The sequence below is a fragment of the Cebus imitator genome, unplaced genomic scaffold (genome assembly GCF_001604975.1).
Source record: "Cebus imitator isolate Cc_AM_T3 unplaced genomic scaffold, Cebus_imitator-1.0 Scaffold4, whole genome shotgun sequence".
NCBI lineage: Eukaryota > Metazoa > Chordata > Mammalia > Primates > Cebidae > Cebus > Cebus imitator.
In genome coordinates, this window is record NW_016107319.1 from 13,519,854 (window position 1) to 13,542,908 (window position 23,055).

A 23,055-nucleotide genomic window follows, 5' to 3' on the forward strand; every position below is an offset into this window, starting at 1 on the left:
CTAAGAGATCTGAAACCTGATATTTAAATACTTCTTTATCACTTTGAGTATAATCAACACGCTCACTGTTTCTGTTAAATTCTTCACAGTTTCTCTTTATTTTAAAGCATAATCTGCCATTTCTCTATAGCAAATAGATTGTGCCCACTCTGATGTCATTAAAAATCAATCCACATCCAGAGCCATCTACGTGCCCCTCTGGCAGGATCTTAATGAGGAGAATGAAAAAGAACAAGTCAAAACAAATAGAATAGTTTTGTAGAAGGAAAGGCAGTAAAGATGAGGAAAGAGTGATACTGCAAAGGGCAATAAGACTTGCTACTGAGCTCACGGGGTGCCAAGCTAGCTGTCCCAGTCTCTCCATATGCTGCAAAGAACTGGGTGCAACTGATGGGCATCAAGAGGCTGGAACCAAGCACCACCTTTTTAGAAGCAATAACTTTCTAAATCGGTAACAACATGCTTTCTTGTATCCTGAGATGATGCCGCCAGCCCATCCACAGGAAGGCATGCACTTTGAAGTGTTTTCTAGCAGCAGTGATGGATGGTTAAGAGATGTCCCATGGAGATAGATGACCAGTGACAGGTGCAAGACAGGTGGCCAGAGTCAGCCATGCAATCTGACCACAGAACAAAGCAGGGCTTCTGCTTCCTATGGGAGGACACCTGCACCTTGGGCCCTAGGAACCCCATTACTGACCTGGTCAAACAGGCCACAGAAGGTACAAAAATGAAGGCAAGCATTCAGAAGGCAATTTTTCAGTCTACTGAATATTTATTTTTCTCTAGATGAGCATTTGGAGCAACCTCAATGCACACCAATTAAGATAATTCAACAGTAAAAAAAAAAAATACTAAGCAAGGAGAAGGTTGGCATTCACTTTTATTTTGTTAAAGTTTTTTCTGTGAATGTAATCATGAGAGCGTTATGGTTAGATGAAACATATAATTAGCCTTCCTACATAACTTTTTTCAACTGCATGTGAGTGTATCAGTATGTCTACACATGAAAGAAACAGATGTATATTGTTAGGAGTAAAATTATATGAAATGCTGTCAAAATCAGGAGTTTTGGTAGGAGTTTCTCCAACTATGAAGTTTGTAAGAAATTAAAATGGGTGAATGGGAGGGGTGCTAAAATGTAGATATCTTAAAAAAGCACATGACACTCCCACAGTCTGGTTAACTATAAAATAAAGGAGAAGGCTCCATCTTACAAATATTTATTTAGGGAATTACAAATGTAAGGGTCCTTTCATTACTTTTAGAAAAGTTTTCACCAATTTACACTGAAGGTCAGTATCTTCCTCCCGCTCCCTGACCCCTGATAATAGATGGAAGTTTCTCTCTGTTACCCACACAGCCTGGAGTATGGTAGCTATTCACAGGAGCAATCATGGCTCACTGCAGCCTGGAACTCCTAGACTCAAACAATCCTCCTGCCTTGGCCTCCCAAGTAGCTGGGACTACAGGTATGTGCCGCCATGCCTGCCTTCGAGTCTTTAATTTTTGTAGGTATATAGTAAGTATATAAATTTATGGGTTACATGCAGTGCGTAATAATCACATTGGGGTAAATGAGGTATCCGTCACCTCAAGCATTTATTCTTTGTGTTACAAACAATCCAATTCTACTCTTTCAGTTATTTTAATATGTACAACTTTTTTTTTTTTTTTTTACTATGGTCATCCCATTGTGCTAGCAAATAGTACGTCTTATTCAGTCTATTTTTTTGTACCCATTAATAATCTCCATTTCTCTTGCACCCCTCTACTTGCCTTTACTTTTAATTCTTATAATCATAATAGGAGAGACACCTGGTAAAAATTTCTCCAGACCTGTCTGCAGAACAAACTAGAGAAATGCTTGAGACCCCCTTGGGGTTTGATGATTTAATGATTCTACAATTCTGTAAATACAGAGACAGAAGAGGCTCTCAGACATTATACCACTTAATTAAACAAGCATATCCCATCTTATGGAAAGTGGAAAATGTTATACTTAGTGACCTTGTATGCACCCAATCCCTTTACACGTAGTGTCTAATTCACCGGAGGAGAAAAAAAAATAGAGGAAAAGATATTCAAAAGGACCTAAAATTTGGAATAGATGTCAAATTTACACTGCACATTGCCCTTAAATTTTTGATAAAATAAAAACAGTACTTTACTTAATCCTTACTAACCTGAGAGAAAGGTACTGTGATAGAGATTTTACTTGAGAAGATAAAAATTAGATACATTACACACAGTCATTGCTTCAAGTCATAAGCTAGTGAGTGACAGAGGGCAAACAGTACAAGATTAGAATGAGTAGAGGGAGACAGACAAGCTTTCAAATGTTTTCCATGACAACACTTATTTCTACGCCCTTGATTTTTTTCATTTATTCATTCCAGAAATATCTGTTACTATCATATACCAACTAAAGGTGGCCTCCTAGTCAGAAAAGAAATAGCAAGGGATGAGTTATTGCTCATGTATAAAAATCTCATGGTCACAATTTAGCAGAATATATTTAAAACTTGAAGTAAAATACACCTGCATGGTGTTTTAGCAAATAACGATTAGTACTTTAAACCAGAATGTATTTAAAGATCTTTTCTTTGATCAAACATAATAAAGTTAAATATCATCCTCTTTCCTTTAAAAATGTTCCATGGATAAACCTAAGCAGAAAGATGTCTTAATTTTCTGAAAATGTTCTGGTGACTTAATGACGATGACAGGAATAGAATTCTAGATACTATACTTTCATCTTCTTTTTAAAATATGTCATATTCCCTCTCATTTCTCTACCTAGTTTAACTTTTCTTCACATAAAAGCCCTTATATTGACCACTGGTTCTCAGTGATCCTATTCAGATCCTTGAAGGTGATATAATCAGCAATCTCAGCATCCCCAAAAGTGAACAGATGAGGACACAAACAAAAGAGGCGTTCTTCATATGTTAAAACATTTCCTATTGGCAGCCAGAAATACAATGTGCCTACAAGCAATCTAGTTCACACCAGCCTTATTTTGAATAATACATTATGAAATATTATAAAAAGTGGCTTGTTTCCAAATGGAAGGCACATAAAAGGAAAAACCTGATAACTTCTTTATTCTTCAAAGACATTAATACTTAAAGTCAGACATTCACTAGATCAATTCCAAAGAAAATGTATTGTTATGGCATGATTTTAAGGAATAATAACCAAGATTAAATATCCCAATCCTTCCACTGATTTCTGACTATGCTTCAGATACTTTAACCCCTTTCAAGAAGTTTCTGCTTTAATTAGTTTAAATGCCAGGAGTACAACACTCACTGTCTACCAGAGGAATTTATGTACTGCTTGAAATTGAAAGATTTTTCAGGACTATCTGATTTATACACTGACATACACATGTATATGTGTGTGTACATATAAGGCATGCACATATATGTGTATATATATGTATATATATGCATATTTTCTTAGGCTACTTTTCCAAGTCTAAAGCATGTGTGTGTATACACACACACACACACACACACACACACACACACACACAGACATAAACACGTATGCATGCTTTAGACTTGGAAAAGTAACCTAAGAAAACATATCTTTGAAAAGACATTAAACCAGCACTTTATGTAAGCAGAATCAATTTCTAATGGAATTAAACATTACTTCTTAAAGTAATGCTTTACTCTGATTTCCTCCTGAATAACTTCTATTTGTTTGTCTTTCTAAGGGAAGCCAAGTTCCACCAAGATAGTCGATCCTCCAGTGCTGATGGCACTCTTCCTTCTGCTTGGAAGCCTCTCTTGGCTCTTTGTCCCTTCTTCTCCTACTGGTAAAATCCTACCAGTTGTTTGAGCCTAGCTCAACTCTATCCTCATAGGCAGTCTTGCACAATCTCACCAGTTGAAATCCTTTGTTCCATCTGCATCACACTCGCATTTTTCTGATTTACAACCAACTATCCTGTATCATGCCTTACAGTCTTGTTATCCAGGTACGTATATGCTTCTCCCAAGCAGAGTACTTTGGAATCCCAGCAAAGGTTTGCTGACTTGAACTAAAGGATAACATTTTTAATGTTAAAATTGCAGTGGTATAGTCACACACGCAATCTAATGTAAACTCAGTTAACAGGATATATCAGTGAAACAGACATATGTAAACTCAGTTAATAGGATATATCTGTAAAACAGACATCCTATTATCCTCATCCTAGAGGCAAGAAAACTCAGAATTAGAACATTTTGGTGAATTATCCTGGGAATGAAAATTCTTGGACAATGGAACCAGGATTTAAATGCAGGTCTGGGCTCCAAGCCTTGCACAGTCCTCTGCAGCTGCCTTTCAAGCTATGAAATGGTATCCTCCACCTAGATTTTATCTGTACTGGAACATCTTCAAAATTACCAAATATACTAATCTGTAAGCCATTTTTACTCACATTCTTTCTATGAATGATATCAAGTGACAATAGCCTATCATAAAAGAAAAATGATCCTAAAATCAGTGGGAACTAAGGATACAAGAAAAATTTCTTCAAGTTATGCAACATTCTACACCTACATTCTTTGAATATAAATTAAACATTCACTACATTAGAATATCATGTTCTCATTATTCATAAATTCCAGTCTCTTAACAAGAGCAAAATAATCATAGAATTTTGTCTAGACTTTTCATATTGAAAGGAACTTCTAAGAATGTCTAGTCCTCCTCATTATTTCATGGATGAGGAAACCGGGCCAGAAGGATTCAATATCCTCAAGGTCAGATTATTATTAAATGAAGGCCAGGGTAAGAAGCTTGCCTCTTAACTCCCTGTTTAGTTACTTTATCCAGTATACGTGTGAAATTATACATGAAAATTCTAGAGAACACAGAAAAAATAACAATTGTCAATTATACATGTCAATGTATAAAAGAACCTCCTGGATGCTTAGATCTCAGTCTAATAACTTAAATTTTCATTTGTAAGAGGAAAGTGAGGCAAAGTAGCCAATATTTTACCCAAGTTTTTAAATTATTTTCAATCAGCCCAAAGAAAATCTAAAATTAAAAATATATGAGACTACTAAAAAATTCGTCCCAGTAACTGGCAGATCAGTTGAGTAGAAGCAGGCTCCCTATCTCTGGTTAATCACCTGTGCTTTCTGAGATTCCCCATCTCCCAAAAAGACTGACATGAAATCTGATTATAAACATAACACCCTCTGCTTTTCAGTGTATCTAAAAACAATACAAATATCCTTTTATTTATGTCTAGTGAGACTTCCTTCTTAAAAGAAAACAAAGATTAATGAGTGAAATTAAAAAGTAAGCATGTTGTCAAGTTTCTACTGTATAAAATAATTTTAATGGTCAGTGCAGTGGATAAAGACAAAATCTTAGTTCGATGTTTTGAAAAAAATAATTACAATATACATTTAATTTCTACTTAGACCTAGAAGTTTCCCTGTATAAAATTAATCAATAAAACTGCAAAACTGGCTGGACGCTGTGGCTCACATCTGTAATCTCCGCACTCTGGGAGGCAGAGGCAGGCAGATCCCTTCAGGTCGGTAGTTTGAAACAAGCCTGGTCAATATGGTGAAACCCTACCTCTACTAAAAATACAAAAATCAGCCAGCCATGGTGGTGGGCGCCTATAATCCTAGCTACTCAGGAGACTGAGGCAGGAGAATTGCTTGAACCCAGTTGGAGGTTGCAGTGAGCCAAGTGCACGGTACTCTGGCCTGGGCGACAGGGCGAGGCCCTGTGTCAATAAAATAAATAAATAAAACTGCAAAATTTAAAGTATTTGACAAGCTGGTATTTATATCAAAAACATATCAACTGACTTCTGACATCTCTCTCTTTTTGAGAGTCATGTCATTTTAATAATGCAGATCTTTGGTGTTTGCCTCATCTATTTTAATACACATAGCAAATCATTCTTTCAAAAAATACAAAATTTCCAAGCTTTTTCTTGAATTAAAAATAAAGTTTCAAAAGAGACACACCCTGCAGTTGAAAAGCAGAACTCCACACACTTCCTTGTACCTCTTTTCAATTCAGTTGCAGCCATACAAATTCCAACACAAGGGGAGGCAAGTTACTAATGTCAGAAATGAAGCAGGAGTGTTAAAAATGAAATCTAAGACAAAAATATTCTAAGATTACTACAAATAAAACCAAGATAATATCTCTGAAATTAACAAAAGAAAAGTAGGAAGACACCAATACAAAATCAATTTTTATAGTAGCATGGTATTAACGAATATTCTGAATTGAACTCAGTTCATATTCCACTTTTCTACTTCAGTCCTTTATATCGGTCATGAAAGGACATCATTCTTTTAAAATTTAAGAATAATAACATTATTCTACTTATTTTATAAGAAATCTACTCAAGGTCAGGAGTAAGGCAAAAAAGAAAAAAGAAAAAGAAAAACCACGACGACTGGGCATTTTATTCCCCAACCACAACAACTGTTTTTCTCTCTTACCAAAGATGAAACTCTTTGGTGTAGGAGAAAGTAAATAAAAGGAAGGAAGAACTGTAATTCTTGAGCCTGTGCCAGTTTACAGTATTTAAAAAAAAGAATCTGCGCCACAGCTTGGCAGTTGGCCATATTTACAGTAAGCTATCTAGTGTTTTGCCTAACAGGAAGAACAAAGGGCTCAGTGTAATGCTGCTGGTTTTGTGTGTTTCAAATATTGCAGAAAGAAGGAATGTAGCCCCACATGCAATAGACTCTTTCCTTTTTACATTTCTCTGTCCTCAATGACTCTCAAAATATGGCCAAATGAGTCTGTAAGCAGGTAAGAGGGAGCTCCAAGAGTTTTAGCTTAAACTTTCAGCAATCATTTATTTTACTTATAAAAATGCAGCCTATCAATTAATTTAGTTTTAACTTCAGAATTTCAAAAGGTAAGCATATGTTTGGCAGTGCAGGTAGTTCTGCTGTCCAGGGGCAGCTAAACCTGAAACAAAAGCTTTAGCTAAATTTTTCTTGGTAAGATTTGATACATAACCTTATATTATTAGAAATTTTAAAAAGTAAACTGAACAGAAAAATTATATTAGAGTCAATCATTATTTTAATATAGGATATTTCTAATTTATTTTCAGAGATGAAAACTTATAGTTTTATAACCAACATATTAAAATCAACAACAAAAACTCTTTTTCCTCAAAGTTATACTTTCTTTGAAATTATGCCCCAATAAAATGGAAATTAAAATTAAGGTACACTGATATTTCATTTTCTTTACATATTATATCTTGGGTAACATATTTGCTTGGGTAAAACTTTTTAAATATTAGCTACCAATATAAAAGACCATGTATTCCTAATTTAATTTTTAGTTTTCTCACTCACATTTTATTCTAGTAGGGAAGGAAGACAAAAGAAAGGTAAATAAGTATAATGTATAGATTATTAGACAGTGATTGTTGCTAAAGAGAAAAAAATAAAGGAGGAATGAGGTGGTGTAATTTGGGGCAGGAAGAAGAGTATAACATTTTAGATAAGAGTTCAAGGAAAGTGTCTCTGGGAGGTGAATGTGGCATTCACACCTGCATGGTACGAGGGCACTAGCCTGTGGCTGTTGTGGAGAACACTTAATGATGGGGTTTCCCATAGAATAAATATAGTCTTAATTATTGTGAAGCTCTTCCCAAAGGTGGGGGATGGCAAAGAGTTTTATTTAAAAATAGATGCTGTTCACAAACTGAGACACATACCTGGCTCAGTGACAGAGAAGGCACAGCAGCTGGCAAGAATGTAAAAGAGAAAAGGTAAGGAAAAAGCAGATGAATTGGTGGGAAGCAGCAAAGCAGCAGGTAGCTGGGAAATGATGCAAAGGACAAAGATTTTGAGGTAGTGTCCTAAATCATAGCAACAATCATTATAACAGCAGGACAGTGAACATTTGTAAAGAGTATATGAACTCTTACAGCCTGGAAGAGTCATCTCATGGGAGCTTGAGTACTAAGTAAAAGAATCACCAAGGCAAAGTCAGACACTTCTACAGCAGGGTAGTTTCCTGAGACTTTATTTCTGTTCTGTTTCCTTTATTTTGTTCCTTGCCTTCAGTGGCAGATGGAGAAGAGATCTTCTCTGGGATGTAAACATTAGGGCCTCCGAGTTCCCAGGAGACAGCAGGAAAAATGGGTGGGTGGTGGAAGAAAAGACTGTGCATGCATGGCACAGAAGCTTTAGTGTCAATTCAAGGGGTTACCCAGACTTGGGCAACAGACATGCCAAATATACAGGGAGATAAGTATAAACTCAAAGCCAGAGGGACTCTTCAAATGTTCCACTCCAATTAATCACTGATTCCTTCACATGGGCCATGGAGGTTGTTATACGAATAACAGTGAGTATAAACCAGGAAGATTCCATTTCCCTACAATATGGTTGCTGGGGGGTGGTGCAGTGGTCTTAAGAAAGAAAAAAAGTCATTGAAAGATAACAATAAGAAAACATTCATAACCATGAGTCTAGCAAAAAAAATTAAATTCATTAATAACACTGTTAGCAAGAGTGTGTAATGAGGAGGACTCATACACTGCTGATAGGACTGTTACTTGCAGAAGAACTGGGCAACAGTGTATAAAACAATGAAGATATACACCCCACCCCACACACAAAAAGATATACACACCCTGTGCTGATTATCGTTTGGATCTGGGTCCCCACCAAAATCTCATGTTGAACTGTAATCTCCAATGTTGTAGGTGGGGCCCGGTGGGAGGTGATTGGATCATGGGGGTGGATCCCTCATGAATGGTTTAGCACCATCCCTTTGGCTGTTTGTTCTCCTAATAGAGTCCTCAGGAGATCTGGTTGTTTAAATGTGTGTGGCACCTCCTCTGGCTCATTATTCCTCCCACTCCAGCCATGTAAGATGTGCCTGCTTCCCCCTTTACCTTCTGCTACGACGGTAAGATTCCTGAGGCTTCCCCAAAAGCTGAGCAAATGCTGTCATGCTTCCTATACAGCCTGCAGAACCATGAGCCAATTAAACCTTTCTTCAGAAATTGCCTAGTCTGAGGCATTTTTTAAATACCAGTGCAAGAACAGATTAATACAGGAGATAAATTGTTTTATCTTCAAAAAAGGAAATACAGAAAAGTATTCATTGCACTATGATTTAGAATAAAGATTACAAAGAATTTTCATCAAAAGAACAAAATTGTGTTCATATAATAGAATACTATACAGCGATGAAAATGAATTAACTAAGTCAACCTGTACCAGCAAAAACCTCAAAAAAAGGAAGAGCAAACAAAGCAAGTTACAAAAGAGCATACAATATGATATATTAACATTAAAAACTAAAAGATAACACTAGAGAGACAAAGCACTAATAAAAAAGGACTGGAAATTAAAATTTATCTCATAATTTAATTGTGTGTCTAAACTTAGCCCTTTAGAAAATCTGGATCTCTTTCAAAGCATGCATATTGTTATCTTAAAATAATTTTTTAAACAATTCAATTTAGGGATGTAAATCAAGTATTTATTTTAACTACCAGAAATGCTCAAATCGAAGTAGTTGGAAATTCATCAATGAATCCTGTCAGGCATATAGCTGCTCCCCTACCTCCCCACTAGGATGAGAGGAAAAGCTTCAAACCATGGTGTGCAAATGGTCAGAGCAGAACTGCACAGCAGAATGGCAATGTGCCCAGTAAGCTCACTCTCCCTTTCAAGAGTCTCACAGTGAGTGACAAGCCAGGCTATATCTGAAGAGAGAATCAATGTCATGGAGAAGCATCAACATGGCATCAGGAGATTTTCTAAGCTAAATTCCAAAGAGGTCTAAGGAACCATTGATTTGTAAAAGTAAGCTTCTATTCAGAAACAAGAGTCAACAAGAGGTAATAGGCCAATATTGAAATGAGAGAAAAACAAAATTGTATCATATTCTCTCATATTAGCCAATAAATAAGCATCTTCCATTTTCTAATGATCCTAGTGGCAAAGAGAAAGATGAGATGCAGTAAAAGGTTCAAACCATAATTAGAAAACATATTTTCCAAGCTTAACGATAAGAAGCAGGATAACACTAAACCTGGCCTCTGCTCTTGTTCTTCCTCACAGATGCTCACTTATTAAGTCCATATTTCAGTTTCAATACCCTTTAATACCACCTAATCCTTGATCTCCACCTAATTTGGAAAACTAAAATTAAAGATTATGTTTAAAAGTTCATAAAATAAATTTAAATGATTCTTACGTTATTTAAAAAGGTATAAAGGAAAGTTAGGTATCTTTTTGAAAATATCATTAGGGTAAGTATAATGGCTGTAGTATTATAAACACACATAGATTTTTTTTATTGAGATACAATTCAAATACCATTACATTCATGACTTTAAAGTGTGCAGTTCAGTGGTTATCAGTATATTCACAAAGTTGTGCAACTATAAGAAACTGCGCAGTACTTGACATAAACAGATTCAGACACTATGGGGCCTTTTGTGCGTGCCTTTCATTGGGCATAATGTTTTCAAGGTTTATCCATGTTGTAGCATGAATCAGTACTTCATTCATTTTTTTTGGCTCAATAATATTCCACTCTTATAGATAAACCACATTTTGTGTATTCATTCATCAGTCGATAGACCTTTAGGTTGATTCCATCTTTGGGCCATTATGAATAAAGCTGCTATGAACATTCATGTGCAAGTTATTGTATGAACATATATTTTCAGTTCTCTTGCAGTTGCTGAGAATATGGGAATTCTACATTTAAACTTTTGAGGAACTGTTGGACTATTATCCAAAGCTGTTGTCCATTTTACATTCCCGCCAGCAATGCATGAAAGTTCTATTTTCACCACATGCTTACCAACACTTGTTACTGTCTCTTTGATTATACTCATCTTAGTTGACATGAAGTGGTACCTCAGTGGTCCTGACTTGTTTCCCTATGACTACTGATGCTAAGCATCTTTTCAGCATGCAGATTTTTAGAAGCATATTTTTTCCTGTATAGTTTAGATTGACCTAATAAGTGCTACAATGAGTTTTTAAATTCTTGTCTAATTTTTCTTACATATTTAGATCTCATTAACAAATAGTTAATGAGTATTTTGTGACTAAAAAACTTTAATAAAAAAGTAAATATTAAAAAATTATACAGACTGATATAAAATTTTACACATTTATGTATTTATAATACATAAACTTTATCCAGCATTACTAAAAACTGTTAATCAAGAGAACATTAGAACTTTGGGAAGCTCAGGTGGGTGGATTGCTTGAACCCAGGAGTTTGAGACCAGCCTGGGTAACACAGCAAGACCCTGCCTCTACAAAAAAAAAAAAAAAAAAAAAAAAAAAAAAAAAAAAAAAAAAAGCAAAAATTAGCCAGGCAAGATGGCATATGCCTGTAGTCCCAACTATTCAGGAGGCTGAGGCAGGAGGATCGCTTGAACCCAGGAGACAGAGGTTGCAGTGAGCTGAGATCGCACCACTGCACTCCAGCCTGGGCACCAGAGTGAGACCCTGTCTCAAAAGAAAAAAAAGAGAGAACTTTATGATAAGAATAAAATCTGGAAAAAGCAGTTCAATGTCTTACAGAAAAAGTAGCAAATAGTGGTAAGTGAGCTAACCCAGTTGTTCAAATGCCACGTATTATTTCTCTAGAAAAATATACTGATGCTAATAACTGTTTCCTATTTGTAAGTTTCTAAATTGCTTTAAAACCTACTTCTGTGACCTTTTTACTTGCTAGACCAAAGTAAAACATTAACTTGAATTATATTCAGAAACATTTCATTATTAATTTAGATACAAGAAAGTATACTTTCTTATATGACAAAATACATTACTGTCCAAACCCAAGACAAACAAGACATCTGTACAATCAAAGTTCATGTGGAGGGTAATCTTTAAAACACAGAAAATTCTATCAAAATGTTTCTATTTTTAAAATCATAAAATCAGAAATCAAAAGCTCAAAGTACTGCTGATGGCAACAGTTAACTCATTCAGTCCAGGATCACTCACTCACCCAGGGGTATGCTCACTTTATCATCTAGTAAATGATACCATAGTTTTTCCACTGGAAGTACCAAACCCAACTGGTGAGCTACGTTAACATTTGTGATTGCATGTGTGTTTTCGTTGTTGTTTTGTTTTTCGTTGTCTTGTTTTGAGATGGAGTCTTGCTTTATCACCCAGACTGGAGTGCAGTGGTGTGATCTTGGCTCACTGAAACCTTCACCTCCTAGGTTCAAGTCATTCTCCTGCCTGAGCCTCCTAAGTAGCTGGGACTACAGGCGCATGCCACCACGCTCAGCTAATTTTTTGTATTTTTAGTAGAGATAGGGTTTCACTGTGTTAGCCAGGATGGTCTCCATCTTTTGACCTCATGATCCACCCACCTTGGCTTCCCAAAGTACAGGATTGCAGGCGTGAGCCACTGTACCTGGCCACTTGTGTTTTTTCAGATGTTCTGATCTAACCACCCCAATAAATCTCCACTCTCTATAACATCAGTTTATGCAAGTCTCCCTGCTTAGAATTTTCTTTTCTCTAGTTTTCTTTTCCTATGCCACTGTCATCTACCTAGATCCAATACAAATTCCCTATTTTATGAAAACCTGGTCCTGCCCATTCCCTCCACCCAAGAGACACAGCACAGATCAGTATAGGCAATTAAATTCACTGGTAGGTAAAAGAAGTTTGATTCTGAGGAATCAAGCATTACCCTCAGGCTTGCAGCATGGCTGACTGAGACTCATACAAGGCCAAGCCCTTCCACATAAGCCTTTATGAAGTTAAGAGTCAAGTCAAAGAGAACAATCTCCAAATTAGAAGGCAGAAAGGTAGTGGCAGTCCTCTCCAGGATCTCTAATGAGTTAGTTATTATTTATTCATTCACTCATTCAACATTTATTTCACCTCCTCCTCAGTGCCAGACCCTGAACTAGGTGCTAAGAATAAAATAGGAAGATGGTTCATGCACTTAATATCTCATATTAATCACGCACTTACTATGTAACAGCTGCTCCTCATGCACATTACTAATTTTAATTATCACAACAAGACCCTAATGCTCCTGTACCTGTCCAAGCTCACAAAACCAACCAGTAGGCAAGCCTAAATCTGAACACAGATGTGTCCAACTCCAAAGCCACTGAACCACAATGCCACAAGTAACTCAGGGATTATGAAAAGTATAAAATATATATTTTAAAATGCAATAACTGTGTTCATAGCACATAAAATTAATGTCTATAATTTCCATGACAGTATACATTAATATAATGCATATATTAATTAATGTATATTAATTATATATAAATGTATATTAATTTTAATAAAGAACTAGTCTGGATATTTTAATTCATAACATAATTTCTTTAAAAAATGCTATATATAGCAGTGATCAATTTAATATTGAGTTTTTACAACACAACCTATGTGTAGGTTACCAACTTCCTACTGTAAACTAAGACATCTGTTTTGGAGAAAAGAGTGAAATAAAAGTCACTTTGAGTACTATTAAAAGGAGAAAACAGCATCTCATAGGTAAAGTTCTGTTACACACAAAGCAGAATGGCACTACTCCTTCTCTCCAACAAAAAAATGATCTGCCACCACCTCAATTCTTAAAAAATGTAAATGGCTAATGCCTCAATTTTATCAAAGAAAATATTTTCAAATCCAGTTTGTAACTATAAATATAATTTACCCTAAGTGTAAATAAGTCCTATAAAATAGATTTTACAACACTCAAAATAATCCTCAAAATTAACCTGAGAAAAACATTTGCAACTTGATATTTTAATGTGTGACATGTAGAACAGCATGAAATGTCATCACGCTACATTTTTCAGTATAATGCATAAAAAGTGGCTATAACAGGAATTAAAGCCGCAATTTTGAATAATTTTTTAGCATTTTCCTTTCTGAGCTGGAAAAATCAAGCATGAGGCATTGAGAAGAAATAGGTCTACAGTATTAAGAGATGTTTTATGTTTATATAATATCAAGACACCTTAGTTATGTGTTTCCTATGCTCCAGTTTGCAGTATCCTAGAGATCTAGTAGATTTTTGCTTCTGTTAGAGTCCATACTTTTGCCCTTGGTTAAAAATTATGGTTTTTTTTATACTTTGAATATACCATATCTGAAATCAAACATGACAGCTTTGCTGCAATTTTATGAAGTTTTATAAACATTAAACAACAGCTATTTGAGTAGGAATTCACCATTGCAAAATGTAAACTGGCTAGGCGCAGTGGCTCACACCTGTAATCCCAGCACTTTGGGAGGCCAACACAGGAGGATCACGAGGTCAGGAGATCGAGACCATCCTGGCCAACATGGTGAATCCCCGTCTACTAAAAATACAAAAATTAGCTGAGCATGGTGACACGTGCCTGTAGTCCTAGCTACTCAGGAGGCTGAGGCAGGAGAATAGCATGAATCAGGGGGTAAGAGGTTGCAGTGAGCCAAGATCACACTGGAGCAAGACTCCATGTAGGAAAAAAAAAAAAAAAGTAAACTAACATTACCAGTGCAAACGATCTAAGTTTACAACTTTAACACTATAATCCAAGGACACAGTTCGACTTCATAGGGTCTATAAATAAGTACCTTTTGGCCAGGCACCATGGCTCACGCCTGTAATCCCAGCATTTTGGGAGGCCAAGGTGGGCGGATAACGAGGCCAGAAGTTTGAGACCAGCTTGGCCAACATGGTGAAACCCCATCTCTACTAAAAATACAAAAATTAGCTGGGTATGGTGGCACACAGCTGTAATCCCAGCTACTCAGGAGGCTGATGCAGGAGAATTGCTTGAATCTGGGAGGCGGAGGTTGCAGTGAGCTGAGATCGCGCCACTGCACTCCAGCCTGAGTGGCAGAGCTAGACTGTCTCAAAATAATAATAATAATAATAACAACAATAATAATAATAAGCACCTTTTAAAACTTGACGGCAGCAATAAGGAACTACTGCACACTTAATAGAATAATTGGGTTTTTGTTGGATTTTTAGAACCAAGATTCACTGGCAATTACAAGGAAGAAAAAACAATACATTTTATGTAGACTCTACTTGGCATCTATTTTTCTACATATCCAAAATAGGATTTAAATGATCATTTATAATATATGATTCATATTTTCTACTACCAAAAATATTTTTAAACTACAAATATTTTCTCTACAGTAATAGAAACTAAAATTTTCTTCAATTTAAAATTGATACTTTTCAAATTATCAATACGAGAATACGTAGTAGTAATTTTATTTCTTATTCTTATATATGTCTCATATAAATCATATTTATTTAACAGCACGCTGGATCTTCTTTGTCAGGAAGAAAGTATCATGAGAATTGTATTACTGCTTTATTTTTTTCTAAGAGGAAATACTGAACAAAGACATACTATATAAAATACAATCAACTGAATAAGAGTTTGTTTTTTTACAAACTGTAAACATAAAACCCACTAATACTATGCATATCAATACCATGTGGTTTTGAACTTAATACTGAAGTTTAAGATTTAGTAAACATTCCAAACAAATAAGAAACTATATTTGCTAACTTTAATTCCCCAATATGACAGGCTCTGCTTGTTCTATTTAGTGAAAATTACAGAGTTTTCTTATGCGGTTATCATTTGATAGCCAGAATGTTCTATTATCTGTCCTTCATAAAGTACAACATAAATGGAAACAAAGTGAATTAAGCTAATAAAACACTGCATTACTGTTCACTATATTTTTCTTCAAAATCAACTATAAAATATATCAGTAACTAGGCTTACTGAACCACTCTGCAATTATAGGTTCTATAACAGTTGCAAAGGACGACCAAATAGTAACAAAGGCTACATAACTAGGCCACCCACACAAAACGTGTAAACTCTACTCATGGAAGAATGGTAGAATGCTCTTCTAGAATAACATTTTCCTGAGACTAGAAAGTAGGTCCTGGATCTTCCCATGTCCATTTTGTCCAAATGGATAATTGCTCCTCTAGTATTAGCCGACCATCAGGAGTCAGCAGTCCCTTAAGCATAAGTACAACATGAGCTCAGAAATCAGCATCACAGCTACAGAGATCTTCCTGTAGGACAGCCGCAATGATACTGCCAAAGAGGGGCTCTGAGAAATAAAATACCACCCAAATGAATGACTAAATTCCCAGGAAAACAGACTTATCACATCAAGATTATATAATAGGAAGAAACTCTATGCATCATGTAGCTCGTCTAAAATGCTTAGTTATCTCATTCTTACCATAACAAATTATCTGCCAGACAAGACCTTCAAGGTCAACCCTGGCAACAATTAAAAAATAATGAAAAGCATTCATCCCTGAGGCAGAGTTAGAATGTTTTAGTTTGAAGCACTGTGCTGTATATTTTATTAGCTATAACTTGCTTAATTATTCATTGTGACTCTTCTTATATTCTATACAGAAACCTCAGGCTGCTCAGATTTCTATCTGAATCTTTCTTTTCCCTTATTCAAGGGCAAATGCCTTAAGAGACCAAAATTTTTGTCCACCATTTTCAACTGAACACAAAGGTGTATCTGCTTAAAATTAAATACTAAATGAAAGCCAGAACGAAAGTGCAAGGGAGAGAGGAAAGGAGGAAAGAGAAAGACAGATACACAATTTCATCATCCTAAATGAAGTCTGACAAGACTCTCCACAGAGGTCCTCCTCCTGCACCTCAGCCGCATGTCGCCCCACCCCACATCGCCTGCCTCCCGCAGACATCTTGTGCCGCTCTCAGTCCCTAGGACCTGCTGTAACCTCGAAGGTTGACCAAGGTATTGTTGGGGCAAGACCCTCACATTCCTTCCCATCATTACTCAGGATCATCTGAGTTGACACCACAACTGCCTCCTTGAGTTACTTTCAGGCACATTTTGCTGCTCAAAATGGAGCAACTGTCATTGGGTTAATCATCTGCCTGTTTCAGATATGCTGGGGGTGTGCCAGAGGTGCTCTCTGCTGGAGGCACAGACAGGGATAAGCAGGGGACCCAAGGTGGTCCTGTACTGGAATGCCAACACAAACAGAGGAATGCTATTGGTGTGTGCAAGATGGAAACCACTCTAAATCCGCCCCCCCAACCCCCAGGAAAGGAGCTACTTTAACACCAACAACAATGAACCTGGGAATAAACTCCCCTCACTCACATGAAATTGAGGACTTCTCTCCCCTCTCTCCACAGCTCTGAATGGGAGTGTTCAAAAAAGAAAATACAACTTTAACACCAAAATTAACAGGGCCACTCCCTTGTGTGGTCACAGGTCTGAGCCGCAGGTGAGTCTCAAAGGGGTAACATTCCTGAAAAGGAGCATACCTTAGCTTTCCATATAAACAACTAAGGCAACCAAGTAACCTGATGGTAATTTTTCATAAAAATGACCACAAATACTATGCTTAACCAACTTCACATGTGGGGATGTCTAAAGAGAGCTGTCTAAAGAGAGTTTGGAGTCAAACCGAGTAAACTGTAAACAACGACCTCAGATAATCAAAAAGTCTTTTACCTTGGAAGGATCACAGTGATTAGTTCAACTCCCTCATTTTAGAGCTGAAGGGAGGAAACCCTATGCCAAGAAGAATGAAGCGATTTGTTCAGCATAATGAAGTCAGATATTGGCAGATCTAGGGCCAGGCCCCGCGGTCGCCTAACTCAGGCTCTGCAAAATTTCTATTACACTACAAATTGCTGTAATTCAAGAATTCCCTGTGGTCAATTTCAAGAGAAAGGACTACAGAATGTTAACTTATTTTTACCTTATTGTTCCTAATAGTAGGGTTTTGTCTTGCTCTTAAATCAATGGGAAAGAAACGTAGCTCTCATACATACCCTCTTTCTGGACTTTGTCTCGGTCTCTCTACTCTGCAGTCTCTGGCACACAGGCACGGTGGGATGGACCCTTCAGCCTCTGCCTGTCTAGTGTAGTCTAACCTCCTTTTTTCTTTGTGACTTAACCCATGTTTTCTACAAAGCAACAGTTCTCAGCTAAGAAACTAAATAGCTCAACCTCACTACGGTTATGGACGGCAAAGAAACCTACTTCTGGTCAATGTTATATAAATGGAAGTTATCAGCTGGAGATTCCAGGAAAGCTCTTTAAGTGGATTTGACTTTTCTTTCCTGCAGAAAGCTTAAAGCAGATTTTATTGGTTTGTACCTTTTGCTTTTCATTGACTTTCACCTTCTTCAAGGATCCTGGAGGTACAGCAGCCACTTTGCCACCATGAGGCAACAAGCATGAGGATGAAAACTGAACAACCAAAAAGGAGGCTGAACAGAAAGTCGAAAAGAACCTCAGATCCAACAACGTTACAAAGCTACTACTTTCCTGACCTGGGCTGCCTTCCTCTAAACTAGAGAAAGAGAGACCCCTATTTGATTAAGCCACTTTAGGCTGAGTTTTCTGTTATATACAGCTAGAATTATTTCCGATGGAGGTATCTATCATGTGTTAATGGATATCCCCAAGAAAAACAAAAACAGAAACAAAATCACAACGGTATACTCCCAATTGTATGTTTCGAATTGTTTTGGTCACATGTTTAGACCAGTTGCTAACTTAGTTAAAGGAACATGACAAAATCACTGGAAGGGAGGGGAATCTGGAAGTGATAACACTATGTCTCATGGTAAAATACACTCATCTCAATGCATAAAGTGTTAAAAACAGTGGTGTCCTGAGAAAAGACGTGGCAAGTTATGTCAGTAAATGTGATAATCCCTAAGAATTTAACAGCGACAGCACCATCCAACATATGAATTGGGCATGCTGTTTTCTCAGGAGGATAGATTTTTATTCTACACAGCTAACTCTAAATGTCTTAATTATGAAATTTGGAGCAAGCAGTATTTTACAGGTGGTATAAAGAACATCAAGACAACCTGCTACCTATTTACCATCAAATTTTTTGTGGCCAGAAGCCTGGTCAGGATATGAACATATCACTAAAAATCCTGCGACTACACTGCATTTCTAATAAGTCAACTTGTTTAGAGTCATTCCTGAGCTACCCAAGAATTCTGAACTGCTACCTTTGCCAAACACATTCCTCTCTCTTCATGTCTTGTTTGGAAATTCTAGTAAGCTGAAGTGAGAAAATGGCTTCAGAAAATAATTTACATGCTATGGTAGCTTACTTTTCCCCTGAATATTAGACAAGTCAATAAAAATCCAGTATTTTAGGGAAAACAATAAAGTAGAGGCTGAACATCCTTCATCTAAAATGTCTGGAACAGGAGTGTTCTGGATTTTGGACGTTTTAAGATTTTGGAATATTTGCATCCTACTTACTAGGTGAAAATCTTAAACCTGAAAATCTGAAATCTAAAACATTTCAGTGAGCATTTCGTTTGGTGTCACAATGGTGCTCAAAAAGCTTTAGATTTTGGAGCATTTCAGATCTCATATTTTCAGATTAGAGATGCTGAACCTGTGTTGAGGGAATGCATCAGCCTTAGTCACTCTCCTAAATTATAAATCATGAACATTTCAATCTTCAAAAAGTATATTTAATTACATCCAAACATCATATCCAACTATATCAACCATTAACAATTCCAACATATATAACCAGATAGAACATTTTTTGAATGCTTAGATATAAGTTGGGGAGACCTTTAAACACTTATTATACAGAATTCAATCAACCTATTTCTTAAGATTGTTTATCATTTAGTCACTGTGATGCCCAACTACTAATAAGAGGGTAATAAGTAAGAAGAATCAGTAGGAGTGGCTGACAATTGGAAAGTACTCTTTAGTCGCAGGGCTGGCAGAAGACCCAGATGAGAAGGGTACTTTCCTACTCCTCTGCAGATCAGCCATCCCCACTTAGGGGACCTGGGTGACACCTATCCATAGCAAGCAGGTTGGAAAGGGGCATATGCTCTCATACTCTTTGTCTTTGCAGGACACCCTACAGACTGCTAGCTTACAAAAGAAAGCTTTGCCTGGCTGCCAGATTATAACTAATTGTGCTATCTATCAATTTTGTAAAGACTTATGTTATACCTCAATTAACTCAATGTTCAACTTAGAGGGCTATCTTTCATCTCAAATTTCCACTTTTGTCTACCAAAGCATTACACTTAGCCCTTCTTAAAAGTACAGGAAAACCTCTCTCAGCCATACAACCCAGCTTTTTTGGAGCAATCCAACTTGTAATTAACAGCAGTGAGGAGCCTGGTCAGGCCCTACACAAAAAGCAGGGACCCCAGTTAAAATAATAATAATAATAATAATAATAATAATAATAATAAGGGACTCACTGCAGAGAGAACTTGGCCTACCTGTGTACGAACAGAAAGATGGCAGGTGCTTTGCCAGGATTCTACAGGACACAGATAAAAGGTGTTCAGTTCAGAATTCAACAGGTAAGAGTGTCAAAGGCAAACACACTATTTTCAAGATAGCAATTTGAAAAATTTACCTGTGTCTCCTCTTTCCAGTATATACAGCACTTAAAAACATACTGAATTTTTTTGTACTTTTAGAAGTCTTCTTGTCCTTTGATCATTTCTTTCCTTATTTATCACCTAGTATTACTTTTGTGGAGTGGGATGGGGCTTTCATCTCGTAATAGTTACAGGAAAAAGACTGTATTAAGAGAATGTGCCAGTTTAATAACAGAATCTGTATAGAATTTAAAAACTAAACTGTACAAAAAGCACTTGTTTTGTACTGATAAAAACATATCTTGCATCTTCCATGCATTCCATAGGTGATTACAGTGAGATCATCAAGTCTTACATATATTTTATTTCATTTAAACTTATAAAAGGCATTCTTTTGTTTACTATAACAGACCATTAAGGACAAAAAATATTAATACTAAATGCATAAAGAGAAACAAGAATTGTGAAATCTAAATTATAAAGAACATCAGGCTATTGAAAAAATCTGACCTGTAACTCTATGCCTCAACTTTCAAAACCATTACCTTTTATATACACAAAATAAGAGCATGTAATATGATCATTCATATTGTTTGTGGCTTGATAAGAAGATGGCAAAAGGATAAAACATAGACTGGGGAGGGACACACCAGGGAAGAGGTAATGTCTGGGCATGGAGGGAAGGAAATGTGATCAGGAATCCTTCAAGTATATACTCCTTAAAAAAAAAAAAAAGTCTGCAAGAAATATGCAAAATGTTGACAATTGCATCTGAGAGATAAATGAATGAATGTTTGTTCTATTCTTCTCTAGTCTTTTCCAAAAGAAAAGTATCTTAGGGTGGAGTTGTAATATTCTCCAGTGAAAATATGCCCCAACAGGATTTAGGGTTAGGTAAGAAGTGTGAGACTGTAGCAGGAACTCAAATGTCTTGGGAGGTGGCAGGCAGAAAAGGTATTCAGGAGGGCCAAAGAGTAGCGCCAGAATCACCTGAAAGGAGGACAAGGCAGGGCTGCCTAAGGAGATGGTACACTATGGGCACTGTGTGAATGGAAAACACAGCAAGCTTCTATTCAAGCAGCTGCTGTTTACTGGGTGATGTGTGACCCCAGAATTCAGCGCTGTATGCATCAGCTTACTATGAACCAAATAGGCATAAGATGGTTGATTCATTGCATAAAATGAACCCTTAATCTTAAATAGAGAGGAAATCAGTAAAATAATGTTAGCAACAGCAATCCTGAACTAAGATTTTGACAGGCCCCCAAAATTGTCATGAAGTACATGCTTACCTATAAAAGTAAAAAATTATGCTTGCTCGTAATATGACATTTAAGAGTGAAGCCGGAAATTTATTTTATCTGGTACACCACAGTAATTTGCTATAAAGCTTTATGAAACAGCTAAAATAATGTTACGGCCAGAAACCAATTGTTGCTAAAATGCATTCAGTTAAAATGGAAAATATAGGGAAATAAAACACTGTAATTGTCTCTCAACCCACATTGTATATTATGTTGCTAAATTATATACCATTATATTTTCTACATTTTAATATGCTTTCCCATAGAGGAACTGATAACATAAGGGAATGATTCTCTGCTTTTATTCCTGAGGACCTAAATAATATCCCACACATATTTATAAACAAAACAGGGGCCTAGCCTCTTATTAGACCCCAAAGCTTATAAAATTTGTTTCACAGAAACATGACATGTAACACAAATAGTTTTCTGTTCTATTTCTCATTTTGAGTCACAATTGTACATCTCATATTTAAAGTGAGCTACAATAATATGAAAAAAATCAAGGTTTTCTTAATTTTAGAAATCTTTTAATAGCATATTGTATAATTCTCACAAATACTGTCTTTGGCCTTGATACTATTTTGTTTAACCTCGTCCATCCATTGAATAGTTGGAGCAAGTAAAGCAGAGATTTCTGCTCCCCAAAGAAAGGAGAGAAAGCCATGGCCTTGATCCAAATTTAGCAGGATGTTGACAAATCATATATTAATAAGTAACATGTATAGTGTTTATAAAAGATCAAGGCCGGGAGTGGTGGCTTACACCTGTAATCCCAGCACTTCAGGAGGCCGAGGCGGGCGGATGACCTGAGGTCAGGAGTTTGAGACTAGCCTGGCCAACATGGTGAAACCCTGTCTCTACTAAAAATACAAAAACCAAACACTACATGTTCTCACTTATAAGTGGGTATTGAACAATGAGAACACATGGACACAGGGAGGGGCACATCACACACCAGGACCTGTCGGGCGTTTGGGGGCTAGACTAAGGACAGCAGGGGGTGGGGGATAGGGGAAGGATAGCATTAGGAAAAATACCTAATGCAGATTACTGGGTGATGGATACAGCAAACCACCATGGCACGTGTATACCTATGTAATAAACCTGCACATTGTGCACATGTACCCCCAAACTTAAAGTATAATAACAACTAGCAATCATTATAATACTCTAAAAAAACATTAGCTTGGCATGGTGGTGCACACCTGTAATTTCAGCTACTCAGGAGGCTGATGCAGGAGAATTGCTAGAACCTGGGAGGCGGAGGTTGCAGTGAGCCAAGATCGGGCCACTGCACTCCAGCCTGGGTGACAGAGTGAGACTCCATCGCAAAAA

At 36.7% G+C, this 23,055-nt stretch overlaps 1 protein-coding gene across 3 annotated transcripts in view; it reads right to left on the minus strand.

The window, feature by feature from the left end:
- NR3C2 (nuclear receptor subfamily 3 group C member 2) overlaps positions 1–23,055 on the minus strand; it is a 358,115-nt gene that overhangs the window by 282,850 nt on the left and 52,210 nt on the right. The gene's annotated exons all lie outside the window — the stretch shown is intronic.